The sequence below is a fragment of the Ambystoma mexicanum genome, chromosome 7p, assembly GCF_040938575.1.
Source record: "Ambystoma mexicanum isolate Mex_15411 chromosome 7p, UKY_AmexF1_1, whole genome shotgun sequence".
NCBI lineage: Eukaryota > Metazoa > Chordata > Amphibia > Caudata > Ambystomatidae > Ambystoma > Ambystoma mexicanum.
Genome location: NC_090939.1, coordinates 61,773,420 through 61,798,782, shown reverse-complemented (window position 1 = coordinate 61,798,782; position 25,363 = coordinate 61,773,420). Strand labels below are relative to the sequence as shown.

The 25,363-nt window shown below is 45.2% G+C and overlaps 1 long non-coding RNA gene across 1 annotated transcript in view; it reads left to right on the top strand.

Moving 5' to 3' along the window:
- The window catches only part of LOC138526502 (uncharacterized), a 399,203-nt gene extending 374,451 nt beyond the window's left edge, over positions 1-24,752 (top strand). The window contains exon 4 of the long non-coding RNA XR_011283588.1: positions 24,654-24,752. This is a non-coding gene — a long non-coding RNA (uncharacterized lncRNA). The remainder of the gene's footprint in view (positions 1-24,653) is intronic.
- Positions 24,753-25,363: the final 611 nt, after the last annotated feature.

Below are 25,363 nucleotides of genomic sequence, written 5' to 3'. Positions count from 1 at the left end.
CATAGTTTACGCCATGGTGGTAAAGGTACGACCCAGGCTGTAACTTACCGCCTGGGTCGTAATGAGGCCCTATGACTTTCGCAATGGTTCATGGGCCCACCCACATCTGTGCGCGGAAGATTTGTAAAATATTAGAAAATATCTGGGTGAACGATAACATCTCCAAAACAGCTGAGCGTTTTGTCCAAAGTTGCATGATCTGTCTACAGCACAATATGGGGAAGGGCACATCGACACCAAGGGATAGTTTTGGTCCACCTTTTGTCCCCTTCAAAGTGATACATTTTGACTTTATTGAAATGGAATGTTGTAATAATTTAAATATGTTTTGGTTGTTATCTGCGCCTTTAGTAAATGGGTTGAAGCCTTTCCTGTAAAAGATCCCACAGCAATGACAACAGCGAAAACCATGCCTAAGGAATATTTTCCTAGGTTTGGTTTGCCAAGGGTCATCTGGTCGGACAATGGTCCACATTTTATCGCTGCTGTAATTCTGCAGATATGCGCGGGATTACAGATCGATAAACGGTTCCATTCGGCTAGACATTCTCAGAGTGCTGTATTGGTAGAGAGACATAATGGAATTTTAAAGAACAAGCTTGCTAAGACGTGTGCCGGCACCAAATTGAAATGGCCGGACGCCTTACCGATAGTGTTACTGTCAATAAGCACCACCCCACAGACTAAGACTGGGCTCTCCCCATATGAGGTGGTCATGGGTAGGCCAGTTAACATTTGGAATTACCCAAAGCCCCGGGCTCTGAGGGACATTGAGCATGTACTTCTTTCTGACTACTGTGACCGGTTAACAAAAAATCTGTATTTGATTTACCAACAGGTATGAGAAGCCCTCCCAGTAAAATACGAGGGGCCAGGTCATAGTATCCGACCTGGGCAGTGGGTGCTCGTGAAGGCATTCGAAAGAGCATCCTGTCTCACACCGCGGTGGAGAGGGCCGCACAAGGTCCTCCTGGCCACACAGACGGAAATTCGGGTGGAGGACAAGAGGCACTGGATACATGCATCGCATGTCAAGAGGATACCCTTCCCTTTGCCACACGATAAAGAAGATACGGAAAAGCTCACTTGCTCTGCTCCCAACGATCACTCAGCATTGGGCAGTACTAAGAGTGCTTCGGACACACTCCCTGAGCCCGTGGGGCCTGGGGAAACAGCTGCTTCATCTCCACACTTTCCTGCAGATCCTTTTTCACCGCTGTTAGGTTCTGTTGCAAATTCACCACTTCCATCAGGAAGCAACGACACGCTGTTTGCAGACCACACTGTACCAGGAGTCACAAGGTACAATCTGCGTCCACAGAGCTAGACTTACTGCACGGTTCGGCTGTGCCAACAGGAAAATCATCATAGAGCTTGTCCTTTGCCCTGTCTTTTGCATACAAAGGAAAGTTGTTGGCTGGGGATAGGGAAACACTAAGAAAACGCGTGATCTGGAGATCACCAGCAAATGAACTACAGTGTTTTTCGTTTCGAAAGAACAATGCCTATTATTGCCTCTACCCGTATGGAACAAATAAGTGACTGTGTGGCCAGTAAAAACAATGGACCATCAAATACATGGTCTTTTAAAGCGTATTGTTTTCTTGTAATCATGTTAACCGGTTTCACAATAGTAATTGCCTTAGGATTTTGGTACATGGAAGAAATACGTCCGCTTGAAACAGGTTTGCCCACTGAAAATGTACCCACTGTACCTACACCTTTTGTGCATCTGCACACTCTATCTCCTAGAAACTCTCAACACAGACAGAGTTACCACAATAACACACTACTGCTTATAATGAATGCAACACATGCCATTTTGAACAGGTCTAACTGCTGGGTCTGCTCTCATTTACCGCAACATGAAGACAAAGGGTTGGGCTGGAATATTCATCCTTTGCCTCTAACTACTGCATGTTATGCTTCTCTAAGGGCACTATTCTTTGGACGATGGAATGGTAGCATCTCGGGGAACTTTGGTGGAACAAATTTGAATGAGTTTGAAAGACGAGTTCTAACGCCCCTGGGATGTTCACTTTTCGCAAATAGAAGCAAGCTTAATGTTGCTTCCATTAGGCCTTCTGATAGACTGTCTCAACCTTTTAAATCTCTGATCTCTTTCAAGTTGGCTCCTATCGGCAATGGGGATGCCACGCCACCTTCCTACACTGTTAACCATAGTCCCGACTCGGTTTCTTTCTGCATACAGTGGAATGGTACTCAGTCAATGGGTTGCACCAATGTTGCAAACTTGACCATGGAGGACAGACCTTTGTATGTAGGCAAACCTGTCTACTTTGTTTGCGGTAATGAAGCTTTCCCATGGCTACCTAGGGATTGGCAGGGAACTTGCTATTTAGGAATGGTGTTGCCAGGGGTATTCATAGATAGTACCACAGAAATCTCTAGGGCTCGTCCAAGGCGGGACGAAAATGGTGATACTTCATCACAAGTTCTGGGTGACGTAGCAAAATCCTTTGTACCTTTTTGGGGGCAAATACTAAACTCTGAGGATATCAGAAGACTAGCGAGAGTCCTGGAGAGAACCATCAACCGGACCACTGACATACTCTATAACATGACTCTAGAACAGAAAGCAATAAGGTTAGTGGCACTGCAGAACCAGATCCTGGCTGAGTGTGGTGGAGTATGCAAAACAGTGGGGTCCGCTTGTTGCGTTTTCAGACCGGATTCCTCCCCAACCATCTTTAAGGCTATACAAAATCTGCACGTCCTTAGTTAAGAGTGCATGTTCCTGAGGGAAATTGGGATCTTAGCGCTTGGTTCTGGGACTTCTCACGATCTTGGGGATGGAAGTTACTTTCAGTCTTATTGATTATTCTGAGTATTCTGTTGTTCTGCTGTTGCTGTATACAATGTCTTCCTGTCATATGCTCAATGTTAGGGGGATGTTGTGCACATATTATGGGAACATTAGGACAAAAGGTACGCGCACCGGAAAGAATGACCAACAAATTTGTGTTGAAGGAAATTTCTGTTACAGACCTTATGGTGATTGATATTGTTATGTGGCAGCTTCTGTAGACTTCTTAGGTTTATCAAGTAAGTTCTTTATTGTAAGTTACATAAGCTGTTAACTATGAAAGACCACTGGGTCCCATCACCCAGGATCAACTGACCAGGCTGGAACCCTGGGGCTTGATTCATTGCCAAACATTCCGCAGGCTCACTTAGCATTCCAAGTTAGGACACAGCAGCATTCCTGCAGGCATGCACTGGCAATAAGCACATCAGAACACATCTCCCCTCTTTCGAATGACAATCCAAACGAAGGAAGGCCAAATACACACACGTTATGTTATAATGCCAAACATCTTTTAGAGAGATGCCACTCAAAAGAAGATACTGTGACGGCTATCACTACACATACTTTAAACTTCACTTTTCACAGCATCAGCAGCGTGAGATGCTTCGCTACCATTTGACAACTTCAGACTTCAAACTCTGGTGAAAGTTACAATGGGACGCTATCCCTTCTCAAACGGGACGCTGTCCCTTCTCCAACGGGATGCTATCCCTACTCATAATGGGACGCTATCCCTACTCACAATGAGACGCTATCCCTCCTCACAATGGGACGCTATCCCTATTCACAACGAGGCGCTATCCCTATTCACAATGGGACGCTATCCCTACTCACAATGGGACGCTATCCCTACTCACAATGGGACGCTATCCCTACACACAATGGGACACTATCCCTACACACAATGGGACGCTATCCCTACACACAATGGGACGCTATCCCTATTCTCAACGGGACGCTATCCCTTACACATAATGGGACGCTATCCCTATTCACAACGGGACGCTATCCCTACACCTTATGGGAAGGAATCCAAATAACCTACCTGTCCCCACCTTTACAATGGAGTTGCTTCATACTAAAAAAAACATTTGCTCTTACATATTCTCATAACCGTATCTTTGCAGACATATAATTAAATACATTAAGTACCCTAAAATGCCTCAAAATGTGAAATCTAGCAACTCTGACATAGTACTGGTCACTCACACTTTACATAAATTGTGCCTATTAACGAAAACCAAATTAAGCTCAAGTTAACTTCCAAAACTCACATCCTGCACCCTTCTCCTCGCACATACAATCTCCAATGAAGAGCTGTTTCCGGTCCTACACTGCCTCAAAAGAGTCAGTACTAGCAACGTACCCTGATATGCTTCTAAAAGGGTTATTACTAGCTCACTCGGGCTCCCCTTTTTTACAGCACCTCGAGCACTTCCATCACTCTCAGCAAAGCCTATGTGTTAACATAGTGGCAACATGAAAGATAACCACATGCTTAAACTTCAAAAACTTCAAAGGATACATGTCAACAAGGTGTGCATATGACGGCAACGCACTTTCGCACACACCCGAAGATTTCCTCAAAGACGGAAACTTCCTTCCATGGGCACATCGTAGCAAACCTTAAGTGGCTTGAGCCATCGCTACAAAACTGTTTCTTCAGTGAATCTCCCTTCAGTCCAGGAATTTACACTTCTACGCCGTTTGTCTTTCTCTTCCCTTCTTGTCTGCGCTTGACTGAAGACATCCGCGCTCCGCTGCTCCAACTGACAGTTCCAAAAATAAAAACGCACAGGACTGCATTCCTTCACCTCAACCTTTCCCTTTACTAGGGGCGTTTTGTCTTTACATAGGTGAACGTCATCACGTAGGACGTCTTATTTAGGTCCTTTATTCTATCCTTTATTTCAACGCTCCTTAACAGCGCAGCAAACTTCGTATTTCCAAAGCCACGAACAACAAAAGTTCAGAACAAAGGTGCGTAGTTTGCTCTCTTTCTCTGAACTGTTTACACTATTACGCCACAGCGTTCCATTGCTCCGCTAACTCCTGCAGCAGTATTACTACGTCATCACTCTCACAGGAGACCTGGGCAGACATAGAGCTCCCGTACACCAACGGACATATCTGAGCCCACAGAGTCCCACTGCTCACGGCAAAAACGGCAGATGAAACGCTTCACGCTCCATGCTAGGGGCTTTCATCTTGGACACTCATCAACCCCAACTTGGGCCAAACGCCTGTGCACCAACATCCAATAATGGAGCCTACTTCCACTAAGGGGCTTTGCTTCAATCTGCTTTCCCCAGTTACAACTGCTCCAATCGTACTTCTTACTTCAACTCAGGGGCTTCACTTTCATACATGGTTATGTTTCCATGTTGGGTCTTCACAGCTTCCCAAACTACTTCTCCTACTTCAAAACCCCTTATATTCGCGCAGGGTGCCCTTAACTTCACCGCTTGCTTCACCCTGGGGCCACCCATGTTTACTTCAAAGTCTTTTGCGCTCTACTTCACATCTGATAAGATTACTTCAAGCTTTATGCTTCAACCTTGTGGGGCCAGTGCATCACTCTTGGGGTTATAATTATCTCTTGGAGCTTCACTGGTTCACCTCTTCCACACCCCTTTATCTTCTCTTTCTAACCCCCTGTGCTCTTGGGCCCCCTGGGTGATGGGACTTACTTCTGGATGACTGGGGGCAGTGGTCTCTCTGCTTCTTCTGCTGCTCCCCCACCACAGCTCAGCTTCCTTCCTCTCTTGGGTTCTTGGAAATCCTCGTCGCCAATGTTATGTGGCAGCTTCCGTAGACTTCTTAGGTTTATCAAGTAAGTTCTTTATTGTAAGTTACATAAGCTGTTAACTATGAAAGACCACCAGGTCCCATCACCCAGGCTCAACTGACCAGGCTGTAACCATGGGGCTTGATTCATTGCCAAACATTCCGCAGGCTCACTTAGCATTCCAAGTTAGGACACAGCAGCATTCCTGCAGGCATGCACTGGCAATAAGCACATCATAACAGATATCTCTGATGATTGTGATTCAGGTCGTAAGGACATTGAGACGTGGAGTTACTCGTAAAGTGACTAGTTGTAGTTTAGGGATTGGCTTATGCCAAAAGGAGGGTTTGTTAAACGGGAAATCATATTAGGCCTCCTTCTGATTATATTGGCCTAAGCCTAGTCGCTCTGCAAAGACAACTGCGTTGCAAAGTTCCGATTTTAGATCGACTTCGCCGCCATTTTAGGTTCGTCCGCCATTTTGATTTCTGTTCATATGTGATTCTCTGTTCTAAAATGGTGGACTATGTTTCTAACTTGCAACCAAGACTTCCCGACCTTTGAGTTCTGTTAATGGTTAGACTGTCCGAGGGCCAACTGTTTAGACTAGGTAAAGAGACCTTGTACTGAGAATGAGTTGTTGCCCGAGGATTGTCTGCGCTAACAAGCCTCATCCACGAATATACATCGAGGACAATACTATGTAAATGTTGAGCGTGGACACTGGCAGAACTGCATTGTGAAGGGATATGTGCTATGGCTTACTGTTGGAGCTGAGAATACACTTTGCCATTGTAACTTGTTGGAAACACAAACCTATGTAATCCATGTGCATGTTATTGTATGAGCCATAAGTGAACTTGGCACAAACTCTAGACCACAGATTATTAACCTGTAGAGGGGCTGGACAATATTACTAAAATGTATAAAAAGCCGGATGTCTAGATGTACAGCACTCTCTCTCCTCACTCTGACGGGCTGGTACTCATTGTGATGTATTGAGAGCCAGAAAGCTATCTGTATTTCAGTTTCTTTGTAACTGTACAGTAGTGTGAATCTTTATAGCCCGTGTTTGGTGTATTTCCTTTTGTGGTACTCAGCCTCGATATTTCCTTGCTTTTACACTCTGATCTTCCTAGGTCCTCTGTATTCTTCCCCCTCTATTTCACCTCTCTCCCCACACCACCTCTGCTTCTCTAGAGCTCCGTCACTCTTGCCCCTTCCTTCTCTCTCTCTGCCTCCTCCATCAGGTTTTCTCACATTCTTCCTTTCTCCTCTTTACCTTCCTGCCTAAACTACAACCTCCCCTACTACACCTACCTTTTTTCTTCTATTAACCCCTCTCTCTCCCTCACACTCTCTTTCACACTCCCTCTCTCCTTCACACCTCATCCTATCTACTTTGACTCTCACGCTCCCTCCTCTACTCACACACACTTAAACAAACACCAACCACTATATTCTCAATCTTTGCTGCCACTCTCTCACACACAATACTTTGCCTGCATTCTCATCCAACACTTCCAGACCGTCCAGAGAACTCCACCTTCCGCTCTCCATTTCCTGGTGTCCCAATCCAGCATCTTACACCAGCTTTCCACTCTATTTCACCCAAACACCCCTTGTCCAGAGCTCTGAGGTGGGCTGTTTATACTCCCTTGCCATTGTTTCCCAGTATCACCTATCCAATGAGGTCAACCTCCCCTTGCACATTTCCAAAGGGTTAGGTCTCCGATACTGAGGCTTCAAAGTGTCTATTAAGCCCACTTCCATTCTGTTTGCTGGCATCTGCTCCTCGTTATCAGTTTGAGACGACATGGCGTGGCCCAGTGGCGTGTCCACACTCTTGACTCGGGTGGCCCATGTGGGGCACTGACTTATGCAGTGGTGGCATGAAGTACAAGCGCACACACACATAAGGATCGTAGTTTGGAATAATGGGGTAGCAACTGGGGTGGCCAATCAGATTCCAGGGGTAGCACGTGCCACCGCAGGCCGCTCCCTATACACGCCCTTGTTGACACCAGCAGGTTGGCCTCTTTCCCCCAGTGCAGTGAAGCTGGATTCTCGGCAGGCACTCTGAATGTTGCCGGTGAGTTGAGACTTGCCATAACAGTTCCTGGGTCCTGTAGAAAAAGGAAAATAACTCTGGCCAGAAAAGAGTCTGACAGGTATGGGCGGCAGGACAGTGGTATCAACACATGCAGGCAGTCTCTGACCCTCCTCCAAGTGTAATAATGTGATCCCTTCCATCTCTGAGTCTCCACCTCTGGGGTAGGCTAGGCCCTGGCAACACCTTTATAGGCCAGCTTCCCCAGGTTGAGCGGTGTCCTGGCTGTCCATGTTTAGGGTCATGACCCTGACCCTGTCACAACCTCTAAAAGTGCACATTATAGAGGCACATGTTCAGATGCCACCCCAGGTGCAACTGCTCAAATCACATGGTGGAAATGGTGTACCTGATTCACAAATGGTATGTGAAAAGAAAAGTTGAACGCTGAAAGGTATCTTTTCTTTTGTTTGCTCTATTGTCAAAACGGGCCCACCAGGAGCCTAACAAACAGCCACTTGATAACTCGATGTTCAACCGTCCTTCTGTTTCACAAGCCTGCATGGAACCCCAGCTAAGCTTGTGAAACATGAACGTACCACAAATGTAAACAAACCAATTCACATCATTACATATCTCCCTCCCCCAGAATAAAAACTAAAACTAAAAATAGAAATAGAGAGAAAATAAAAACACAGAGAATATAATTTAACAAAACTAACAAGAACCCAAAATGAAAAGAAACAGTGAGTGAATTCACTGAACATAATCTCTCATCCAGCTAGGTTTGCGTGCAAGTCTCTTGGAGCCATCGGAGCCCCTCACTTTACAACTCATACCTTCACTCTCCCTGACATCAGGCCTCGCTTCTTTATCCACCCCAGACTCATTGTTGCTATCAAAATCCTCACGTCTTACTTGCTCATCATTCACTCCCTCAACTCCCTCAAATTCTCCATCCCTCACTGTCTCAGCTCTTGCTAACCTACCCTGGGACCACACTTCCCCTCCTTCCAAGATGACAACACTTCCACACACAGCAGCAATCCTCTTAGGTCCAATGAATTAACACTTTTGTATAGCTCTGGGATTCTTTACCAACACCCAGTCTCCAACATTCCACTCCCTACTTTTCACACACTCTCTCCTGTCAAATGACTCTTTGTGGATGTTCTGCCCCGGCTTGATAAGTCTCATAATAGCGTCTCTATCCACCACAACTGCCCCTGCCAATCCTAACCAACCTGGGCAGAGCTCAGTTCCAGGCTCTCTACCCTTGAGTGACACGAAAGGAGACACCTAAGTAATGGAATGAGGAGTAGTCAAATAACTCCACATCATGTGGTCTAGTACATCTTTCCAGGGCTGCCCAGTATGCATTGCAAGCTGAATATCTCCCTTGATATACCTGTTGACCCTCTCAACCAAACCATTGGCCCTGGGATGATAGAGTGCTGTCCTACTGTGTGTGATGCCATAACCATCTAATAATTTCCTCATAAATTGGGAAACAAACTGAACACCATTGTCAGACACTAACTCTGAAGGACAACCCTCCCTAAGAAATACTTTTTCTAAGAAAGAAACCAAATCTCTAACCGTCACTTCTCTGGTTGCTTCCCACTCAGGGCTGGTCTTTGTGTCAGGCAGTGCAGGCGGATGCCTGATGTGTCAGCCTGTAGGGGGTGCCAAAACAGCAGTCCGAGAGTCCGTCCAGTATCTCATCAAAAAAGAAAGTTAGTGAAAAAATAAATGAATACTGTTTCACTTGTGTAAGTTTGTATTAATTGACCCAGGCCAGTCTGACTGAATGCATGTAAGCAGTTTCTGCATTCCAATTTCGTGCTTGCAGTGCTCGTGCAAAGGCAAAGCCAGGCACCGCACCACGTTGATTTTTTTTTATGCTAGCACTAAGCAGCCTCGGGGCAGCAAATAGCAACATTTGTTGTTTTCCCTTCCCGAGGTGGCGTCATCCAGGCCCCAGTCCTGGCTGCACGTTCCCTCCTTCAGTGCATGTGCTGCACTGACACAGGGGCTGATTGATTGGGCAGCCTGCCCTGCTCTGACCCTGTGTCAGTTGGCACTGAAATTGCCAGAGGAATTGGGCTCAAGGCCCAGTCAGGCAGGACGTATGCAGGTGCCCAGCCAGGAGGAGCACAGCACAGAGCCCAGAAGCCACCCTTGTGCCGGTTATCACTGCCAAGATTGCCATAATGGTGTTAACCATTATTCTTGGTAAGTAACTGTAAGATCATTAATGTATATCCTCCAATACCCACCCCTCCATTACTCGCAGGCCCAGCACGGCCGGTATTACCATAGTGCCAGACCAGCATGCTGCCTGCGTGTGCAGAGAAGGGAGAGCACAACGTAGTTAGAAGATAGGCTTAATGGAAACAGGCTATGCACAGTCTCCATATAACCTCAGTTACTCTATCACGTTGTCCCCTCCTTTTCTCCCTTACTACGTTCCCTTTGCTGTTCCCCTCCTCCTCGCTCTTCTTCCCTGCACATGAACAGACAAGGGACCAGTATAGCTGAAAGAGGGCGCTGGCAGTAACTCCTTGCACATGTCCGGCCCAGCCCTAGTGCCCTTCACAAAAGCATTTACATTAAAGCAGTAGTTTTTACCTTGAAAAATGAACCCAAAAAGTGGATACAATCTTTGGCAATAATGATCGCCATTTCCTCATTTTGCTGTCCCCTTCCTGCTGCCATCCAAAAATTCTGTTGTTTCATTGATAAATGAATAGAAAATAAAGGAAGGGCCTCTTAATTATCAAAATCGAGTCCCTTTCATAGTTAAAAAAAACCTTGGTCTGGTATTATTTCCCTATTTTTCAACTGTTGGGTTAATTATTCTGATAGGGAGTTTGTTTGCATCATACCACAGAGCCCTAGAACACGAGGGAGTGTCTTTCCCCGGAAATGAAGAATGACATTAGCATATAACTTGCTCTGCCACAGCACTTCTCGCTAAAGAAATTCAATTTGGGCTAGGAATCACCAAACCTCCTCACACAGGCCGATTTGTGTCATGGTCGGCAGAAATGTGGAGTGGTGGTCTCACAGTTGATGTGTTTACCTACACACTGTATTTGTTTTGGAGAACAATGCTTGGCTATACGCCACTAGGTTACAAGCAGCTCTATGCACCCAGCATGCAACCCACTGACCTGCCTTACCATGTGATAAGTCGGCCGAGGTAGCCTGTTGTTGGCTGGGACAGAAGCCTGCAGTGCCCGCACCCCATTCCATATGCACTTGTTTTGGACTCTAATGTGTGTAACATCGAACATTTGCATTTTAGATATATCAGCCAGGTCTTTGCTTAGAACACACAGCTCACTAAACTGCTTTACCATGTGATAGGTCGGTTGAGGAATTCTGTTGTTGGCTGGGTGGGAAGCTTGCGGTACTGGCGCACTGGCTGTATGTGTTTTGGGTACCAATGCTTGGCTTTGTGCCACTAGGTTATACACAGCTCTGTGCTCAGAGAACAACACACTGTGCTCCCTTACCATGTGTTAGGCTGACCAAGTAGCCAGTTGTTGTCTTGGCAGGAAGCCTGTGGTGTCAGCTCCAGTGGCTGTACTTGTGTTTGGCTGTCAATGCTTGGCTTTGTACCACTAGGTTACACACAGCTCTATGCACAGAGCACACAACCCACTGAGCTGCCTTACCATGTGATGGGTCCACACTTTGACCACTAGATTACACACAGGCGAATACCCAGTGATAGATCAACCAAGGTAGCCTGTTGTTGGCTGGGAAACCTGCAGTGCTGGCTCCCGTGATTATACTTGATACTTGAATTGAGTATCAATACTTGGCTTTGAGCCACTAGGTTACACGCAGCACACTGTGTAGAGCAAGAAGCAGCACACCGAGCAGCTACCTTACCATATGCTAGGTCGGCCAAGGTAACTTGTTGGCTAGGAGGGGAGCCTTAGATGGCAGCGTACTGGATACACATGTTTTAGTAACCAAGTTTGGCTTTGAGCCACTACACAGCTCTCTGCCTAGAGCACGCAACTCACTGCGCTACCTTAGCATGTGATAGGTCAACCTATGTAGCCTGCTGTTGGCTTGATGGGAACACGCTGTGGCTGTACGTATTTTGGACACCAATGAATGCTTGGCTTTTTACTACATCCCTGTGCCTCAGACAGCCCTCTTTCTCCCGCGCACAGGTCATTGGAAACAAGCACATTGAATGGGAAGCAATGGACATCATAGGGCATGTCTGACAGGCTAAGGAGAAGGCTTGGGCGCCGGACAACAGAGAGGGAGCGAGGGGGAGGGCAGTGCAGAATACTTAATGCCGTGTAAAATTGACTTTCAAGTGCTTGTGTTTGTGCGCGAACGTGAATAGCCTATAACGGTGCGTCTGAACATCAGATGTTTTGGCTGGGTACATTCTGTGCCTACAGGAGTCATACTCATTACTCAAACTGTCTGTGCTCTCGCTGTCTATGAGTGACTTTAAGTCATGCCATGTTCATAAAATGCTCGCAGCACCACCATTTGGACCGACCTAATCCAAAATCCCAGTAAAGGACACCACAACATCTCCAGTTTGAAAACCAAACATGTTTCAGCTCTGCTAATCAGTGCTTATGGGTTTACGTGTGTGTTTTGTACTGCGTTCCATGACACCAAAGCCATTTCAGAAGGCACCTGTTTAATTTGGTTTCTCTTTTATGTAAACACATTGTTGCTGACTGTGCAGGAGCCTCCAACTCTGCCCATGACTAACATTCACACTCATTTTAATAATTGCCTCGCCGATACGACTGCCTTCTCTCCCTCTAAATACAACAGATTGAGTCTACTTCTCCTCAATCTATAGTGATGTAATCCCTAAACAGGGGCCTTTCGGGATACATACACACTATTTATGATATTCTAATTGTCTTCTAGCAGGATGGTCCAGTATACATTTTCCAAACGTTGGATTGTCTGCAACATCATTCCTTTTTCCTTTTTCTTTGCTACTGCTCTTTCTGTCTTCACAGGCAAGGCTGATTTAGTCATCTGACTTCATGCTTCTTATGCCTTCACTTACCTCCTTCATAAAGTGATGTGCATGGCGGGAAACTCTCGCTATGCTGTGAAGTGGACCATTATGTGCTGCCTAACTTTGGGGTTGAAGGCCACTCCCAGCCAAGCTCCCTTGGATTGGCTGTCGGGGTTGGTAACCTTAGTGAACAATTAGTGAACAATCCATGAGCCTCAGCGTCTGCTCAAGCCATTTAGATGTATGGTTAAAAAACATAAGGATGAGAAAGCACACGCCATGCAGGTATTATGGTGTGGCGGACACACCTTGTTGAATTTGGAATATACTCAGAATGTCTCCTTAGCATTAATACATCTGTTTATCAGAGGCATTCCCCTGATGCTGCTTCTGATGAAAGAAGCCCCTAAAACACATCCGAACTGCAGAGAGAGCTTGTCCTTGGGCCAAATTTTCAAAGGGGCTGTTGCTGAATGTAGAAGTGGAACGTGGCATGGGAGACTTAGTTAGGAGCGAGGCTTTGATGATTCAGTACCCAGGTGGTAAGGGGGATGTGTATTACAGGATGACAGGGGCTCTGTAACATACAACATTGGTAACATACCTTTTTTTGGGTTGTCAATTTCGTAAATGGGGCGCCAACGATGCTTCCCGTCTAGGGTGCAATCTGGTGTAAGACCGGCCCTGCTCCCACTCCACCTATTTGGAATGAAAATCTACAAGAACAAAAATGTACTTGAATCTGTCACCCAAACCTGCCATAGGTCCCAAAATATCCACAGCCAATTTCTGCCTGGTTGAACTGGAATCGTATTAGGAATCAATGGTGCCTCACGCACAACCTTATTTTTGTCACTTTATTGGCATGACTTACAATTCTTTACAAACTCTTTGGCCATCCTGTCCATTTTGGGCCACCAGTAACTATGTCTCAATCTCCTCTTGGCAGCCCCCTCACCCAGATGACCTTGATGTGCCAGTTCTAACAAAACCATACTCACACCTTCAGGAGGAACAATACAGTTCTCTCTTCTCAGTCTGCTTCCTAACATACTTAGTTCCTCTCTGACTTCCCACCAGGTCTCAAACTTCTTCTAAAGAACCTCCTTGTCAGGCCACCCTTCAAAAGTCCACAGCTTAATAATTCTCATATCCTCATCTACAAGCTCCGCTTGTTCCCATTTCCCATGGTCCACACTGACTAGCTCGGAAACAACACATTCTTCACAATCCTGAGCTTGTACTGGTTGGTCCCGTTCCACAGGCATTCTTGACAGACAATCTGTCACCAGGTTTTTCTTTCCCGGCTGGTAGTTCACATCGAAATTGTACAACTGACGACCAAGACCCCATCTGCTTATCCTTGGAGATCCAACAGCCCATCTGCCACTATCAAACAACTGTACCAGGGGTTTGTGGTCTGACCTCATGATGAACCTCCTTCCCCATAGAAAATATTTTAAATGATTGACGACCCAGAACATGGCCAATGCTTCTCGCTCTATTACAGAAGAATTCTCCTCAGCTCCTTTGAGGGTCCTAGAGGCAAACGCTATAACTCTCTCTACCTTATTGGTATCATATTGTATTAAAGTGGTGCCTAACCCCAACACGTGGCATCAACCACTAGCACAGTCTTATCCTTAGCATCAAATTTCCCAATATAAGGAGCTTGTATAATTCCCTCTTTTATCTTACAAAATACTTTCTCACACTCTGTGGACCACTGAAATGTTACACCCTTTCTCAATAAAGCTCTCAGAGGTGTAGATATGCTGGCAAAGTCATTTACAAACTTATGGTAATACTCTGCTAAGCCCAGAAACGATCTAACGTGATCCTTGTCTGAAGGACATGGAGCCCTCTCAATAGCATCCACAAGGCTCAGTGTAGGCCTCATACCTTGATTCGACAGCACATGACCTAAGTACTCAATGCTGTCCACAGACAGTTTACACTTCATCCTTCTTGCTGTTAGCGCCCAGCCTCCCCCAGCCTTGACAGCACAGCTCTCAGGACTTCATCATGTTTCTCACAGGATTCAGCAAATATCAAGACATCATCTTGGAAAATTATCAGATTTGGAACTTCATCCATCACTGTCTCCATCACTCTCTGAAAGACCGCAGCCGCCGATGCCAAACCGGATGGCATCCTACAATATCTAAATGTCCCTTCAGTGGTGTTAAAAGCAGTCAGGTGTTAACAATCCTCTGAAAGTGGCGCCTGGTGATAGGCTTGCGACAAGTCAATCACTGAAAAATTATTTGCCTTGCTCAATGTGGCCAGTTTCTCACTTATTATAGGTAGGGGATGACGATCTACCAGAATGTTCCTATTGAGATCCCTCAAGTCCACACATTGAGGGTCATTACAACCCTGGCGGTAGGGGGTTAATGGGGACGGTAGAGCTGCCAGCCCCGTTAACTCCCTACCGCCTCATTACGAGGTCCGTTTGCGGGACCCGCTAAGGACGCCGGTAAAACCAGGCGTCCTTAGCGGGTCCTGTGAGCGGTCCAGCATTCTAACAACGGCCCCATCATTAACGGGCCCATTGTTAGCATGCTCCCCATTCCCATTGAGCCCAATGGGGGCTCGAATGGGAATGGGGATGCACAAGGTCTAGGTTCCCTGAATGGGGAAATACCGGGCCCTCCAAGGTCAGAATGGCCGGGTATTTCCCCATTCAGGGAACCCGGACCCGGTACCCGGTATGGGGGTAGCCATGCTCCTAAATGCAGCATGGCTACCTCTATACTCGGAATGACCCCCATAGTCTTATGTCACCACTGGACTTTGTTGCTACGACAACTGGAGACAGCCACTCCGATCCTTCAACCCTTTCCATCTGCCCCTCTGAAGTAAAGTTTCAATCTCTGCTTTGACCTTGTCTTTAAGATTCTGTGGAACAGGTCTGACTTTATGTACTTTTGGGACCGCATCTTTCCTTAGCTTGATTTTGTGCTCAAAACCTTTCAACCTTCCAAGGTCCTCTGAAAACACAGTTGGGAACTCTTTTTCCCAACGATCCCTCATTTCTGCAATTGTGACCGGAAACTCAGCATTGGCTTGTATGCGTATGCCCAACCTCTTCTGCTCGCTCCACCGTAAGAGTGATGATCCTTCTCTGGTAACAAAAATTTCAGCTTCACAACTCCTACCCTTAAACTTGATGGTAGCAGGGTACTTCCCTAATACGTCTATCTTGACGTTGCTGTATGCATATGGTTTAATGTCAGGCTGCTTCAATTGCTCCATCCTCCCATTAAAGCAGTTTTCAAATGTCTGTCTAGAAATAATTGTCCATTGGGAACAACTGTCCACCTTCATAGTGACTACTCTGCCATTTACCACAAAGATGTCAATGGGCCCCTTCTCTCCATTGGACACGTCGCCAATTTCCAGAACATGCTTCGCTTGCGCACGTTAAATTTCTACAACACTTTCTTCCTGCTCAGAGCACCTTGCACTTGTCTCAATACTTTCTACTGAAGTGTTCTCTCTGCAAACTCTGGCAAAATGCCCCTTCTTTTTGCACTTGAGACAATTGGCATTACGGGCAGGACAAAATAGATTTGTAGAAACGTGACGAGTGCTGCCACACTTAAAACACTTTAGACCTTTACCAGAGCTGAACGTCTTGCCACTTCTGACTGCTGCAACTTCACTATTTTGTTTGTTTGGCCTCATACTTGCCATATACTTGGAAGTTTGTTCCATTTCTCTCGCCACTTCTACTGCTTGTTCAAGAGGCAGGTCCTTCGATAGTAGTTTTTCTTGTACCGTACTCTTGTTTGTGCAGCATATGAGCTGTTCACTTATGAGCGAATCAGCAAAAAGCCCAAACTCACATGAATGGCTCAAAGTTCTTAGTGCAGCAATGAACGTTTCAACAGGTTCCTGAAGCTCCAAATCGTAGAAAAAATGTATGTCTCTGGAACGTGACGTTCTTTCTTGGGTCAAAATGCAGTTGTAATTTCCAGACCACTACAGAGAATTGGTCTTCATCCCTTTGTCCTACCTCTGTAGGTTCTGGCAACCCATCAAAGACACTGCTCCCTTCTGTTCCTAAATTGTGCAATAAAACTGCTTCCTTTCTCGCTAGTGCAAACCTTTCCGCCCCTGTGGCAATTAAGTACATGTCGAATAGTTTCTTCCACCTGTCCCATTTGAGGGTAGGGGTGCCCCGTTCTGGCAGAAAGGGTGCATAAGGGGACATACTGGCAGCTGCCATTGTTGACAAAAAAGCTGTACAGGTGCAGAACCAAAAATGTGTTTGCAACGTAGAACTCCTTGGATGTAAATGATGTAAGATTAATGTTACTGCTCCACAGGTGCAACACTGACAGTACTTTCACTTAGTATATCCCTTGCTGAGCTCACTCTATACTTTTACGGTTCTTGGTTCTCTTTAGAATGGGATTACCCTTTGTGTCCCTTGCTGAGCTCACTCAATACTTTAATTTCTCTTGATTCCCTTTGGAATGGGATTGTCCTCAGTTCCTCATTCAGCTTTCACTCCCTTGAAAGTGATAATGTGTCCCCACACTGGGCGGAATCCCTTTGGCAGAGAAAACTAGATGCCCCCTATTTATATACTAAATGAATTGACTCGTCGTGTGGAGTGCACCTCTATACAGCTTCTTACAGTATGGAGAGGAGAGATAGTATATTAGGTGGGTGTGTCAATGCCAGACCACGGGAATCAGGAAACTCTCACGCACCGCTTCTCACTACACAGGCACGTCTTCCGTTGGCCGCTGCAAAGCCCAGGGGAAGGGCGGAGTGGCTTTTATGTTGATCGGCTGTTTGCCAACCTGAGCTGGAAATGGCCCCTTCCAGTGCTTCTCCTAACTGTTGGCCGCTGCAACGCCCCAAAGGAGAGGCGGAGCGGCTTTTTTCTTGTTGACTGCCTTTTCCTCGTCCGCTGCTTGCCGAGCTGAACTGAAGACGAACATCCACCTTCATCCGCAGCTCGGATGGCTGGTGTATGCCGTGCGGCAGGCCCGCTTTGTTATCCTCGTCGCCAATGAAAAGAATAGTTGAACGCTGAAAGGTAGCTTTTCTTTTACTTGCTTTATTGTCAAAATGGGCCCACCAGCAGCATAACAAACAGCCACTTGATAACTCGATGTTCAACCGTCCTTCTGTTTCACGAGCCTGCATGGAACCCCAGCTAAGCTCGTGAAACATGAACGTACCACAAATGTAAACAAACCAATTCACATCATTACAGTATGCTCTTTGAAATGCAAAGGAGAGCAAAGCAATCTATCTTCCAGTGCCAGTTTTGAACAGGCACTGAGGGATGAACATTGCAAGAGAGGGTCATTTCTGACCCTTTCATGCATCTTATGTAAGGCAGGACAGCATTGCTTAGTACCGGGCTGTGCAGTTACGCTTCTATTTCTCAAACTGAAATAGAAATGATTTTCTCTTTTTGCAACTTTTCACAATGATAGACATGTTTGAGGTCCTCTCACCGTGGAATGCGCTCTGAGCACTGTTTTGGGTGCTGGGTCCTCTTATACAGTACTGTCAGGAGCTGGCCAGTGAATCGTTTATGCTGGGGCACAGACAGCCCCAGTGACCTGTACATTTATAAGAACCAAGCAAGTATAAATAAAAATAAAATGTCATCCTGTGTTTTTCTACTTGCCCGATTCTTTGATAATTGGGCCTCATCATCTTCCCTATTGGCTCATGTCACTTAACTCATTCTGATTTTTTGTTACTTGAAATGTATCTGCAATAACAATTGCCTCGAGCAATGGCAGCCCGGTGCCTACCGGTTCTAGGTTTGTATGCTAGGCCCTGAAGACCCTCCGCATATGGAGACTAAGGCACAATCACCATATACTAGTGATATGACAGACACAAGGTTCAATTTCCCAAGTACTATGGTTTATTTGCAAAAGTATGCTGAGTCGGCCGACTGGGGTCTAACGTCTCGCAACGTGTGTCACCCAGACCTCGTGAGACGCAAGAGAGCAAACATCATATGAACAGTTACATGTATACAAAATAACAGCCTTCAAGGCACATCAGAACCGCCCATAATGTATCTTCTTGAGCAAGGGTTCAGTGATTGACAATTATGTCAATAATGACACATTATGACAAGTTTCTTATACTTAGCAACAGTTACAGACATAGTTCTTTGTTATTAAGAACACAAAGCACTTGTTCATCAAGGATATCGTGTTCGCGAGAGAAAGACACATTCCAAAGGATGTTATCTATCAGTTTCTAGTCTTGAACTAGGGGTCAGCCTGTTCTAAGAAAGATCCGCGGAGGAGGACCGCTTGAAAAGATAATTCATGCTTTAACTGCCTATGGCTACAGCTGTAGTGAGACAGGCCGGAACCTGGTCTGTTGATTAAATGCCGTTTCTGCTTGCTCTCAAGGACTTAGTGAGGGAGGAAAACAATGTATTTCTGTACTGCTTGGCATTCCTGTCTGGGTCAATCTATCAACATGCAAGTTTTGGCCTCGTACCGTGTATGAGCTTTCAGAGCATTTATATGTTTTGCAAAAGCGTTTGACGGAAAAGGAAAAAAGTAAGATGGCGAATGTTACACAAGATGGACGCTCTAGGGTTAAACTCGCAAATCTGTGGTTGCGGTGTTGGTTATGTGATGCGATTGGTTTACGGCCAACACAATATACTTTCTATGCTTGGTTATGGTCGTTTTCTAGATTTACCTGTGAGTTGAACTGGACTTTCAGGATGGGAGCTAGATCTGGGTGCATGCTGTTCTACTGCTCTCCTGTTTCCGACCTATACTGTACCCTCTAACCAAGAATCATTGCCTCTGGGTTGTATGTGTGCTTTACAAATGAAATAAATAAATAATAAACCAGGTTTCCTTTTTACAAATACCGGTCTCCTGCCGCATTCATGGTCCCAGGGTGACTTACCTGAAGAAGATGATACTTCACATTTTTGTTCCCCTTTGTGAATAATGAACACACTAAATAATAAATGAAACATTAGTGCACACAATCACATATAAAATGATGTCTGGGACAGCAACTTCATGCCTACATGGGTCTCACACTCAGCCCACCGTGGGTCCAGATGTCGAGACAAAAAAAAACGTTTTCCAGGGTAACTCGGGATTTGGGTGGTGGGTCATAGATCTCGCTGCACAACCCCAGAAAATGAACACATATACATATACACCTTGTGGCAAAACAAGGCAACCTTTTTAGGGTGTATATATAACTGCTATATAGGGGGGGGGGGGACAGTTTGCCAGAGGAGCAGCATTTTATTGCAGTTTATTTTCAACTGACTGGTTGTGATTTTTTTAAATATAAAGCCAATTATACTTTTCCAAGTTGGGCTGAGCCACAACACATTTTTACCTGTTAGCAGTCTTTCCGCTCTGACAGCTAAAGTCCTTGATGGCCAAACATGTATATATGCTTGACATTTACAAAAGCTTTGTTGTTAGGGTGAGCATATATAATTAAAAAAAAGGAAACATGTACCAAACCCAGCGTGCTTTAGACATTTAGTGATTCAGTCATACAACTCTCACAGACATATATGACAGATATAAAGCTCTTTGGTCATTTCTATCTTCCCAACATGTCCTTTAATATGCAAAACAGCCAAAACCTAATTGGTTTTATTGGTTCCACTTCACATTATCTTTGGAGTTCTTTCTAATCAATACACACATACAAAATATTAAGCAATCACTTGTATACTCTTGGAATGTTGGGTATTTTGAACAATTGCACAAAAGTAATGATGTATGTACCACTTCATTTATAATGAAAGGTGCCTGCCTTGTGCTGCTACGAGGAATGATGTTGCTTCCCACACATGAATGTTCAGTGCCACCAGTATCCATTACTCCACTGTGATAAAGCACAGCCACAGATTCCAAGAACCTTCTCCAACTGTCTTTACTCTACTGAGGTGTTTATGACCAGGCAGAGTTTGCAAACTTCACTTGTGATTTGCCATATTGTATTGTTTTTCCAGGCCACACATGAATGTTCAGTGCCACCAGTATCCATTACTCCACTGTGATAAAGCACAGCCACAGATTCCAAGAACCTTCTCCAACTGTCTTTACTCTACTGAGGTGTTTATGACCAGGCAGAGTTTGCAAACTTCACTTGTGATTTGCCATATTGTATTGTTTTTCCAGGCCAAGGGATTGGTGGTACATTTGCTTCCATTTTGCCACACACCCTAACACCAGAGCTGTGACCATGAGAAGGGGTTGAGTTATTTTTATTCGAAATTTTGATAAGATGTGCCTGTACCATATGTAAACTTTACCATTTGAAAAGACCGGAGGTAGAAATGTAGTTATGTTGCATTACCATTAAAGACCAGTCTTGGTGCTTCTCATGGAGTGACAGCAGGCAATTTGTGAGAGAAACCAGATATTAGCATTGAAACCAAAAACCCTTGTTCCAATCTGCTCTCACTTGTGTTCAGTGGGCGGACAACTTATGTTCTTATCTCTTCCTCTAAAAGATTGTTTTCTGACCTAACCGAAAGTAGACAATTGGCCGTAACAATGACCTCCAGTGCACTGAACTGTAGAACACACTGCCTTCTCCAAATCTTGGGCAGCAGAGATCTGATAAAACTCTTTCAACTAACATAACATAGAAGATGACAGGCTAGAATTAATATAGAGGAAGCAATAACTTTCTAACCCCTGCAACCTGAAAAAGGTCCTTATAATGTTATGGGGGCAAAATGGCGGTGAATGGGTGTAGTTTGGAGAACAGGAGTTTGAAAAAGGGGTGGAATCTGGTGAAGGCGTAGAGTCTGGCAGAGGTGGAGTAAAGTGGGGGTGCATGCACTTATTTGGGCGCAGGGCAGCAGAACGGCCAAATATGCCTCTACCTCACACGGGTACCCTCCTCCCTCTCCCGTCCATTGTCATATACCCTTGTTAATGTTATGCCTCTGCAAATGCTTGGGTAAGCTCTTATTCTTTATGTGGGCAGTTAATTAGTTGGAAAGCACATGCATATATTAGCACGTTGGGGATTTAGAGCTTGTCCTTTGAGGACACCCACAGACTTTCACAGATGACGTATGTTGATGAATTTGTTTATTGTCAAAGTGTCGTAAGCACCTTCGCTGGCATATGACTTTAAATAACTGTATGTCACCTTGTTACACCTTAATAAAATGTAATTAAACAAGGAATCATGCATGTAAACCCCCAGGCTATTTTTAGACGCTGAATTCTTTGGGAATTGTGCCACACTGAGTTAGGCTCGGTTGCTGCCTCTCCGGTGTGGTGACACCGCGTGAGGCTCTGGTGACAGGAATGGCTTCTCAGTGGGAGATGCTCCCCTTTCCACTGGCTCGGAGGTCTGCTGACAAACTGCATTAGACTCGGGCACTTCCTCTGAAGTGTGCTGACACACTGCATTAGGCGCCAAAGACGCCTCTGTGTTGTGCATACACCTGGATTAGAGTTCAGTGCTGCCTCGCAGGTGTGCAGACACGCTTTGTTAGGCTAGGGGGCTGCCTGCCCCTCGTGTGGAGACAGGCGTGTTTAGCTTCTAGTGCTGTCTCTGCGGTGTACTAACACACTGCATGAGATTACAGTGAAAGGAATGATTTATGTGTTAGAGTTTGATGCTGCCTCGCTGGTGTGCAGACACACTGCCAGGCTCTGGTGTTGGCCCTGATATGTGCAGACACACTGCCAGGCTCTGGTGCTGGCCCTGAAGTGTGCAGACCCTGATGTGTGCAGACACACTGCCAGGCTCTGGTGCTGGCCCTGATGTGTGCAGACCCACTACCAGGCTCTCGTGCTGGCCCTGATGTGTGCAGACACACTGTCAGTTTCTGGTGCTGCCTCTCGGGTGTTTACATACACTGCATTAGGTTCTGGTGCTGTGTGCAAATACTGGCAGAATGGGGGGCCTCCTGCTTCTCCCATGCTGCGTGGGGACTCACCATCCTCTGCCCTGCGTGCGGAGTGGGGGCCCAGAGCACTCACAATTTAGAAAGAAATATTTTCTTTCTGAGTCAGAGTGAATCAGGGGTGTAGACAGGGTGGGCCTGAGCGCTCAAGGCCCACATAAATCTTCGAATGCCTGGGCTGAGCAGCAGTGGCTGCAGCGAGACGGAGGCGCTCCAGCTCCACGGCGCATGTCAGGAACCAGAAAGCTTTTCTGTTTCCTAGTTCCTGCCTGCATGGAGTGCTGGAGCCAGAGCTGGTCAGTAAAATGTGTGTGTGTGTGCATATGTGTGTAAAGGTTTCTGTTGTTTATGTATGTGGACATATGCATTTATGCATGAGTGTGTGTGTGCATGCAAGTGAGCACATGTTGTGAGGGTTAAGTAATACGAGTCGAAAAACTGCGTGTAGTTTTCACAGTGTTCGACATTTTATTTTAAACATAAAATGCAAAGAAAACCTAACTAAGCCTACTCTACCACAGGATTCCCTACCTAGTCTAGAATCTAAGGGGAAACCTCCTAGCATACACACAACTGGATCTCACTCTAAACAATAAAACAGTCAAAGCAAAACATCAATCAAATATGACCAAATAACCAGTATCTTGGATGACTTCTACCTGTCCTTGGTAGATCTCGTTCCACAGGAATGTCCAAAGTCAAATGCTCACAAAGAAAGTAAAGTCTTAAATGAGCTCTTGAAAAGTTCAAAAGAACCAAAAGTTCTGCCAAACAAAAATCCACTGGCAACAGTTGTTGAAAAGTTACCCTTCCATTCTCCACAAAGAAAACAGCACCAATGGTAATCCTGGATAACCTCCTTCCAGGATACAGTTGGCAAAGTTTAAAACAAAAGTACCACTCCTGCTTCAACAACTGTCCTTTTTGTAACCTCTGCAGCGTCTTGGATATAACTTGTCAGGATGCTTCTACTAAGGGGGCTGCTTTCTCCTTGACAACGTCCTTCTGCGAATGATACTGTGAAAGCAGGCTCCTTTGCTACACAGTCTACTACTAATTCAAATACATTCCATATAAAGTGTTCTGACAATATTATAGACAACCACAGTTTTGTTGATTCTGCACCAACTTGAAACTTTAGGAATGTATCAGGCAACTTAGACTAGACTCTTCGACCTCTACAGGTAGGCAAGTCACTCTTCTTTCACGTGCCATGAGAAAGGGCAGCCTATTTGCCTCTTCTGTCTGTCTTACAGCTACCACTAAAATCTGCCTTGGCTTCTAGACTGCTTCTCTCTCTCACCTTCAACAGTCTCAGCTTCCCAGATTGTTGATCCGTTCTTTTAACAAGCTCCCAGCTCCCTTTCCAGCTTTATGCACACCTTCTTGTTTCCAATAGTTACCCCAAAGCTGTATTGCCCCTCTTACAGCCTCGGATAATCTTGTCAACCTTGTATCAGAGGACACTGTAATTATAACAGCTTCAACAGCTTCAAAGCTTTGGTGTTTAGTTCTTGATAAGGCTGGTTTTGCATTAGAAAGGATCAGTCTACTGTCCTGGGCAATGCTAGCTCTTCTCATAACTTCAGCAACTTCTACAACTACAAAGTATTTGTTCTGAATGTTACAAGAATTGTGTTTCACTAGAGAAACGAAATTAGGTGCATGCGACCACTCTTTAATGATGAATTTCAACTTAAAGACTTGGCGTTCCCTTTTATTTATGTAGAGTTCTGCTTCAACGTTCATCGGGAATCACAATTACTTACACACAACCTTTCTTTGATGTAATTATTTCTTGTAACCATTCGGGAAGTCAGCTGGTACCTCTCGAGTGATTACCGTTAACGTTCTCCCTCTTAATAGAAGACACACAACCTCTATCAAAACTCCAGATGTCAATTAAATCCATGTTTATCATTGACACAGTGGTCAGGTAAAAATGTTACTATTTTACAAAATGCACAAATTGAATTATAATTTAGAAGTGTCAACATTATTGTAGCACCAAATTACAGAACTGGTCTTGTTTTTCTTTTTTTGTAGAATTGAGTACCCGAAGATGGTCAAAAGACCGAAATGCATTGGACAAACTATGACCCACATGTGTCTCTGAAAATAAAGAACTTCTTTTGAACTACACAACAGTTGTCAAGAGGATTCAATACAAGGAATGTTTGAAAAAATGTAATGAATGAATAGAATATATTAATATGATTTAAAGGAATATTGGGTGTTAAAAGTCACACAAGGTCCTTCCAACTTCCTAGGACATCATACCTAGGATACATTTGTTTATAAATATTTTGCAGAACAATGGAAGGTTAAAAGGGTTTTCTTCCATGCAAGCACTTTAACGTGTGCCACATATGTGCTGGATACAACTCCTTTGTTGTACAGGATTCCCACATCAACCAACCACTTTTACACTCTCCCACATCTATGCAAGTGTGAATTACGCTGGTTACAGTTACGGGCAAGGCATTTCTTGTCAATTGGAGTGCAGAGCTTAAGTCACCAGCTCCAACGTCACAGCGGTTGTGGGCTGCTTCTATTTCCCGACTTTCTTTCAGCTTCGACTGCTTCAGGCGCTTGTGGGACCCACACCCCTCTGCAGTACAGGTGTCTCCGATCCAGCCTCGATATCAGAGTCTCCTTCTCATCTGCTTTGCTCGGCTTGATTCTGCACATGGGCCTTGGGTAGTTGCATGACTTCAGCTGTGCATTCACAGCAATTATGCGCACCTGGAAAGACT